General features: G+C 38.5%; 1 long non-coding RNA gene across 1 annotated transcript; it reads right to left on the reverse strand.

The window, feature by feature from the left end:
• Positions 1–5,255: 5,255 nt before the first annotated feature.
• Positions 5,256–8,522, reverse strand: LOC127140510 (uncharacterized). The gene is made up of 3 exons (XR_007810998.1): positions 7,987–8,522; positions 6,157–6,621; positions 5,256–5,666 (listed from the first exon to the last, which is right to left on the reverse strand). It is a non-coding gene; the product is annotated as an uncharacterized LOC127140510 (long non-coding RNA).
• Between the last annotated feature and the right edge of the window lie 668 nt (positions 8,523–9,190).

Consider the following 9,190-nt stretch of genomic DNA (forward strand, 5'->3'; position numbering starts at 1 on the left):
AGGGGCGGGTCATCGTTTGGAGTGAAAAATGTCAAAATTTTCAGCTCCAGATTTTTCACTAAAAATGAGTCAGGGGCATGTTTTATTACATTTGAAGTGGATTTGGACAGGTTTTGAGTGAATTCTTTGAAAAACTTGACACCACAATTTTTGATATCCGCGACAGGCGGCGGTCATCGTTTGGAGTGAAAAATGTCAAAATTTCAGCTCCAGATTTTTCACCTAAAAATGAGTCAGGGGCATGTTTTATTACATTTGAAGTGGATTTGGACAGGTTTTGAGTGAATTCTTTGAAAAACTTGACACCACAATTTTTGATATCCGCGACAGGCGGGGGTCATCGTTTGGAGTGAAAAATGTCAAAATTTCAGCTCCAGATTTTTCACCTAAAAATGAGTCAGGGGCATGTTTTATTACATTTGAAGTGGATTTGGACAGGTTTTGAGTGAATTCTTTGAAAAACTTGACACCACAATTTTTGATATCGGCGACAGGCGGCGGGTCATCGTTTGGAGTGAAAAATGTCAAAATTTCAGCTCCAGATTTTTCACCTAAAAATGAGTCAGGGGCATGTTTTATTACATTTGAAGTGGATTTGGACAGGTTTTGAGTGAATTCTTTGAAAAACTTGACACCACAATTTTTGATATCGCGACAGGCGGCGGGTCATCGTTTGGAGTGAAAAATGTCAAAATTTCAGCTCCAGATTTTTCACCTAAAAATGAGTCAGGGGCATGTTTTATTACATTTGAAGTGGATTTGGACAGGTTTTGAGTGAATTCTTTGAAAAACTGACACCACAATTTTTGATATCGCGACAGGCGGCGGGTCATCGTTTGGAGTGAAAAATGTCAAAATTTCAGCTCCAGATTTTTCACCTAAAAATGAGTCAGGGGCATGTTTTATTACATTTGAAGTGGATTTGGACAGGTTTTGAGTGAATTCTTTGAAAAACTTGACACCACAATTTTTGATATCGGCGACAGGCGGCGGTCATCGTTTGGAGTGAAAAATGTCAAAATTTCAGCTCCAGATTTTTCACCTAAAAATGAGTCAGGGGCATGCTGTTTTATTACATTTGAAGTGGATTTGGACAGGTTTTGAGTGAATTCTTTGAAAAACTTGACACCACAATTTTTGATATCGCGACAGGCGGCGGGTCATCGTTTGGAGTGAAAAATGTCAAAATTTCAGCTCCAGATTTTTCACCTAAAAATGAGTCAGGGGCATGTTTTATTACATTTGAAGTGGATTTGGACAGGTTTTGAGTGAATTCTTTGAAAAACTTGACACCACAATTTTTGATATCCGCGACAGGCGGCGGGTCATCGTTTGGAGTGAAAAATGTCAAAATTTCAGCTCCAGATTTTTCACCTAAAAATGAGTCAGGGCATGTTTTATTACATTTGAAGTGGATTTGGACAGGTTTTGAGTGAATTCTTTGAAAAACTTGACACCACAATTTTTGATATCGGCGACAGGCGGCGGGTCATCGTTTGGAGTGAAAAATGTCAAAATTTCAGCTCCAGATTTTTCACCTAAAAATGAGTCAGGGGCATGTTTTATTACATTTGAAGTGGATTTGGACAGGTTTTGAGTGAATTCTTTGAAAAACTTGACACCACAATTTTTGATATCGGCGACAGGGCGCGGTCATCGTTTGGAGTGAAAAATGTCAAAATTTCAGCTCCAGATTTTTCACCTAAAAATGAGTCAGCATCAGGGCATGTTTTATTACATTTGAAGTGGATTTGGACAGGTTTTGAGTGAATTCTTTGAAAAACTTGACACCACAATTTTTGATATCGCGACAGGCGGCGGTCATCGTTTGGAGTGAAAAATGTCAAAATTTCAGCTCCAGATTTTTCACCTAAAAATTCAGGGGCATGTTTTATTACATTTGAAGTGGATTTGGACAGGTTTTGAGTGAATTCTTTGAAAAACTTGACACCACAATTTTTGATATCCGCGACAGGCGGCGGGTCATCGTTTGGAGTGAAAAATGTCAAAATTTCAGCTCCAGATTTTTCCTAAAAATGAGTCAGGGGCATGTTTTATTACATTTGAAGTGGATTTGGACAGGTTTTGAGTGAATTCTTTGAAAAACTTGACACCACAATTTTTGATATCCGCGACAGGCGGCGGGTCATCGTTTGGAGTGAAAAATGTCAAAATTTCAGCTCCAGATTTTTCACCTAAAAATGAGTCAGGGGCATGTTTTATTACATTTGAAGTGGATTTGGACAGGTTTTGAGTGAATTCTTTGAAAAACTTGACACCACAATTTTTTGATATCGCGACAGGCGGCGGGTCATCGTTTGGAGTGAAAAATGTCAAAATTTCAGCTCCAGATTTTTCACCTAAAAATGAGTCAGGGGCATGTTTTGTTTTATTACATTTGAAGTGGATTTGGACAGGTTTTGAGTGAATTCTTTGAAAAACTTGACACCACAATTTTTGATATCCGCGACAGGCGGCGGGTCATCGTTTGGAGTGAAAAATGTCAAAATTTCAGCTCCAGATTTTTCACCTAAAAATGAGTCAGGGGCATGTTTTATTACATTTGAAGTGGATTTGGACAGGTTTTGAGTGAATTCTTTGAAAAAACTTGACACCACAATTTTTGATATCCGCGACAGGCGGCGGTCATCGTTTGGAGTGAAAAATGTCAAAATTTCAGCTCCAGATTTTTCACCTAAAAATGAGTCAGGGGCATGTTTTATTACATTTGAAGTGGATTTGGACAGGTTTTGAGTGAATTCTTTGAAAAACTTGACACCACAATTTTTGATATCGGCGACAGGCGGCGGGTCATCGTTTGGAGTGAAAAATGTCAAAATTTCAGCTCCAGATTTTTCACCTAAAAATGAGTCAGGGGCATGTTTTATTACATTTGAAGTGGATTTGGACAGGTTTTGAGTGAATTCTTTGAAAAACTTGACACCACAATTTTTGATATCGGCGACAGGCGGGTCATCGTTTGGAGTGAAAAATGTCAAAATTTCAGCTCCAGATTTTTCACCTAAAAATGAGTCAGGGGCATGTTTTATTACATTTGAAGTGGATTTGGACAGGTTTTGAGTGAATTCTTTGAAAAACTTGACACCACAATTTTTGATATCGGCGAGGCGGCGGGTCATCGTTTGGAGTGAAAAATGTCAAAATTTCAGCTCCAGATTTTTCACCTAAAAATGAGTCAGGGGCATGTTTTATTACATTTGAAGTGGATTTGGACAGGTTTTGAGTGAATTCTTTGAAAAACTTGACACCACAATTTTTGATATCCGCGACAGGCGGCGGGTCATCGTTTGGAGTGAAAAATGTCAAAATTTCAGCTCCAGATTTTTCACCTAAAATGAGTCAGGGGCATGTTTTATTACATTTGAAGTGGATTTGGACAGGTTTTGAGTGAATTCTTTGAAAAACTTGACACCACAATTTTTGATATCGCGACAGGCGGCGGGTCATCGTTTGGAGTGAAAAATGTCAAAATTTCAGCTCCAGATTTTTCACCTAAAAATGAGTCAGGGGCATGTTTTATTACATTTGAAGTGGATTTGGACAGGTTTTGAGTGAATTCTTTGAAAAACTTGACACCACAATTTTTGATATCGCGACAGGCGCGGGTCATCGTTTGGAGTGAAAAATGTCAAAATTTCAGCTCCAGATTTTTCACCTAAAAATGAGTCAGGGGCATGTTTTATTACATTTGAAGTGGATTTGGACAGGTTTTGAGTGAATTCTTTGAAAAACTTGACACCACAATTTTGATATCGGCGACAGGCGGCGGGTCATCGTTTGGAGTGAAAAATGTCAAAATTTCAGCTCCAGATTTTTCACCTAAAAATGAGTCAGGGGCATGTTTTATTACATTTGAAGTGGATTTGGACAGGTTTTGAGTGAATTCTTTGAAAAACTTGACACCACAATTTTTGATATCGGCGACAGGCGGCGGGTCATCGTTTGAAAAATGTCAAAATTTCAGCTCCAGATTTTTCACCTAAAAATGAGTCAGGGCATCAGGGCATGTTTTATTACATTTGAAGTGGATTTGGACAGGTTTTGAGTGAATTCTTTGAAAACTTGACACCACAATTTTTGATATCGGCGACAGGGCGGCGGGTCATCGTTTGGAGTGAAAAATGTCAAAATTTCAGCTCCAGATTTTTCACCTAAAAATGAGCCCATGTTTATTACATTTGAAGTGGATTTGGACAGGTTTTGAGTGAATTCTTTGAAAAACTTGACACCACAATTTTTGATATCCGCGACAGGCGGCGGTCATCGTTTGGAGTGAAAAATGTCAAAATTTCAGCTCCAGATTTTTCACCTAAAAATGAGTCAGGGGCATGTTTTATTACATTTGAAGTGGATTCGGACAGGTTTGAGTGAATTCTTTGAAAAACTTGACACCCAATTTTTGATATCGGCGACAGGCGGCGGGTCATCGTTTGGAGTGAAAAATGTCAAAATTTCAGCTCCAGATTTTTCACCTAAAAATGAGTCGGGTATGTGAAAATGACTCAGGGGCATGTTTTATTACATTTGAAGGGGACGCAAAGGCACATTGTCGGCCACTGGGTCACCTTGACCCAAAGGACAACACAAGGGCTATACTATGACATTTTTTGACCATTTTGACACCATACTATACTATGACATTTTTTGGTGTTTGACCCCATGACATTTTTGAGCGTTTTTCATGCCTCACAGATTTTTTGACCATTTTTGATGCTTTAGTATACTATGACATTTTCAACTTTTTTGATGTCTTACTATAACCAGATATTTTTACTTCTACTTTGGATTACTATCATTTCTGCATAACTTTTATATTACTGATTAATTTTACTCTTACCTCTAGTATTACATTACTTTTAGCATACAACAACATAAAGCTTTTTTTATTACATTTTACTTCGAAATTTACAGATTCAATTCACATCAATTTTATTTGTATAGCGCAGATAACTTTTACTATTAAAACTACATCCAGTAACAGATTACTTTGACTATTACATCTTACTCCTGATATCGCTCTTTATTTTTACATTACTTCTATTAATACAGATTACTTACGCAGTATTTTATATGCTCATTATTTCTATTTTAACACTTCTGATATACCGAATACTGAACATAAACAGTTAATTGTCAGTTCTCTGTGTTGGACAGTTGATGTAAAGCTGTTTGTGAATTACCTGGAAGCCTCTGTCCTGGTCTCAAAGAACTTCTTCATTGTACGAAGACTCTGTGATCGTGGACTACGTCTCTGTGATTGCGGACAATGTCTCTGAGATTATGGACAAAGTCTCTGTGATCATGGACAATGATTGTGATCGTGGACGATGTCTCTGAGATCATAGACGGTGCCTCTGTGATCATCGACAATGTCTCCATGATCGCGGGCAATGCCGTCAAATCGGTGACCCCCGTCTCCGCCGATTCTATCGCAAGGTCTCTACGAAGCATGGGACAACGTCTCTGATCATGGACAACGTCTCTCTCATCTTTGACAAGGTCTCTGCGATCATGGACAGTGTCTCTGATCGTGGACAATGTCTCCCTCATCCTCAACAATGTCTCTCCGATCATGGACCATGTCTCAGCGATCATGGACGACATCTCTGTGATCATGGACTATGTGCCGGACCAAGTGTTGACACCTGGAGGAAATCAAAGAGAAACATACAGAGGAAAATGATCAATACACTACTACCTATTCCTCATCAACAGTTTAACCATGAAAACACAGAGAAATATTCAACATTACAGCTGAACCAGAACGTTTAATGGCTTTACATGCCTTATGCCATTTTTCATGCCTTACTATACTATGACATTTTTTGACCATTTTTTTTAACCATTTTTCACACCATACTATACCATGACATTTTTTGACCATTTTTCATACCTTACAACATAAATTTTTTGACCATTATTGGTGCTTTACTATAGTATGACCTTTTTTTGACCATCTCTGATGCATTACTATACTATGACAGTTTTTGGTGGTTTTTGGTTTTACTTACACAGTATTTTTATATTGCTCATTATTTCTATTTTTACACTTCTGATATACCGAATACTGAACATAAACAGTTAATTGTCAGTTCTCTGTGTTGGACAGTTGATGTAAAGCTGTTTGTGAATTACCTGGAAGCCTCTGTCCTGGTCTCAAAGAACTTCTTCATTGTACGAAGACTCTGTGATCGTGGACTAGGTCTCTGTGATTGCGGACAATGTCTCTGAGATTATGGACAAAGTCTCTGTGATCATGGACAATGATTGTGATCGTGGACGATGTCTCTGAGATCATAGACGGTGCCTCTGTGATCATCGACAATGTCTCCATGATCGCGGGCAATGCCGTCAAATCGGTGACCCCCGTCTCCGCCGATTCTATCGCAAGGTCTCTACGAAGCATGGGACAACGTCTCTGATCATGGACAACGTCTCTCTCATCTTTGACAAGGTCTCTGCGATCATGGACAGTGTCTCTGATCGTGGACAATGTCTCCCTCATCCTCAACAATGTCTCTCCGATCATGGACCATGTCTCAGCGATCGTGGACGACATCTCTGTGATCATGGACTATGTGCCGGACCAAGTGTTGACACCTGGAGAAAATCAAAGAGAAACATACAGAGAAAAATGATCAATACACTACTACCTATTCCTCATCAACAGTTTAACATGAAAACACAGAGAAATATTCAACATTACAGCTGAACCAGAACGTTTAATGGCTTTACATGCCTTATGCCATTTTTATGCCTTACTATACTATGACATTTTTTGACCATTTTAAAACTACATCCAGTAACAGATTACTTTGACTATTACATCTTACTTCTGATATTGCTCTTTATTTTTACATTACTTCTATTAATACAGATTATTTACGCAGTATTTTTATATTGCTCATTATTTCTATTTTTACACTTCCGATATACCGAATACTGAACATAAACAGTTAATTGTCAGTTCTCTGTTTGGACAGTTGATGTAAAGCTGTTTGTGAATTACCTGGAGCCTCTGTCCTGGTCTCAAAGAACTTCTTCATTGTACGAAGACTCTGTGATCGTGGACTACGTCTCTGTGATTGCGGACAATGTCTCTGAGATTATGGACAAAGTCTCTGTGATCATGGACAATGATTGTGATCGTGGACGATGTCTCTGAGATCATAGACGGTGCCTCTGTGATCATCGACAATGTCTCCATGATCGCGGGCAATGCCGTTAAATCGGTGACCCCGTCTCCGCCGATTCTATCGCAAGGTCTCTACGAAGCATGGGACAACGTCTCTGATCATGGACAACGTCTCTCTCATCTTTGACAAGGTCTCTGCGATCATGGACAGTGTCTCTGATCGTGGACAATGTCTCCCTCATCCTCAACAATGTCTCTCCGATCATGGACCATGTCTCAGCGATCATGGACGACATCTCTGTGATCATGGACTATATGCCGGACCAAGTGTTGACACCTGGAGGAAATCAAAGAGAAACATACAGAGGAAAATGATCAATACACTACTACCTATTCCTCATCAACAGTTTAACCATGGAAACACAGAGAAATATTCAACATTACAGCTGAACCAGAACGTTTAATGGCTTTACATGCCTTATGCCATTTTTCATGCCTTACTATACTATGACATTTTTTGACCATTTTTTTTTACCATTTTTCACACCATACTATACCATGACATTTTTTGACCATTTTTCATACCTTACAACACTATAACATTTTTTGACCATTATTGGTGCTTTACTATAGTATGACCTTTTTTGACCATCTCTGATGCATTACTATACTATGACAGTTTTTGGTGGTTTTTGGTTTTACTTACACAGTATTTTTATATTGCTCATTATTTCTATTTTTACACTTCTGATATACCGAATACTGAACATAAACAGTTAATTGTCAGTTCTCTGTGTTGGACAGTTGATGTAAAGCTGTTTGTGAATTACCTGGAAGCCTCTGTCCTGGTCTCAAAGAACTTCTTCATTGTACGAAGACTCTGTGATCGTGGACTAGGTCTCTGTGATTGCGGACAATGTCTCTGAGATTATGGACAAAGTCTCTGTGATCATGGACAATGATTGTGATCGTGGACGATGTCTCTGAGATCATAGACGGTGCCTCTGTGATCATCGACAATGTCTCCATGATCGCGGGCAATGCCGTCAAATCGGTGACCCCCGTCTCCGCCGATTCTATCGCAAGGTCTCTACGAAGCATGGGACAACGTCTCTGATCATGGACAACGTCTCTCTCATCTTTGACAAGGTCTCTGCGATCATGGACAGTGTCTCTGATCGTGGACAATGTCTCCCTCATCCTCAACAATGTCTCTCCGATCATGGACCATGTCTCAGCGATCGTGGACGACATCTCTGTGATCATGGACTATGTGCCGGACCAAGTGTTGACACCTGGAGAAAATCAAAGAGAAACATACAGAGAAAAATGATCAATACACTACTACCTATTCCTCATCAACAGTTTAACCATGAAAACACAGAGAAATATTCAACATTACAGCTGAACCAGAACGTTTAATGGCTTTACATGCCTTATGCCATTTTTCATGCCTTACTATACTATGACATTTTTTGACCATTTTTTTTTACCCATTTTTCACACCATACTATACTATGACATTTTTTGACCATTTTTCATACCTTACAATACTATAACATTTTTGACCATTTTTGATGCTTTACTATAGTATGACCTTTTTGACACCTTACTATACTATGACAGTTTTTGGTGGTTTTTGATGCCTTACTATACTATAACATTTTTGTTAGCTTTTGAGGTTTTTGATGCCTTACTATACTGTGACGTTTTTTGACACCTTACAATATTATAACATTGTTTGACATTTTTTGAACGTTTTTGATGCTTTACTATACTATGACATTTTCTGAGCATTTTTGACGCCTTACTATACTATGACATTTTTGCCATTTTATGCCTTACTACACAATGACTTTTATTAATTTTTATGCCTTACTACTATGACATTTTTGAAATTTTCATGCCTTACTATACTATGACATTTTTGACATATTATGCTTTACTATACAATAACATTTTTGATATTTCATGCCTTGCTATGACATGTTCTAGACATTTTTGATGCTTTACTGTGGTGTTTTTTTGACCACA

Source organism: Lates calcarifer, unplaced genomic scaffold (genome assembly GCF_001640805.2).
Source record: "Lates calcarifer isolate ASB-BC8 unplaced genomic scaffold, TLL_Latcal_v3 _unitig_4558_quiver_3200, whole genome shotgun sequence".
Lineage (NCBI taxonomy): Eukaryota > Metazoa > Chordata > Actinopteri > Centropomidae > Lates > Lates calcarifer.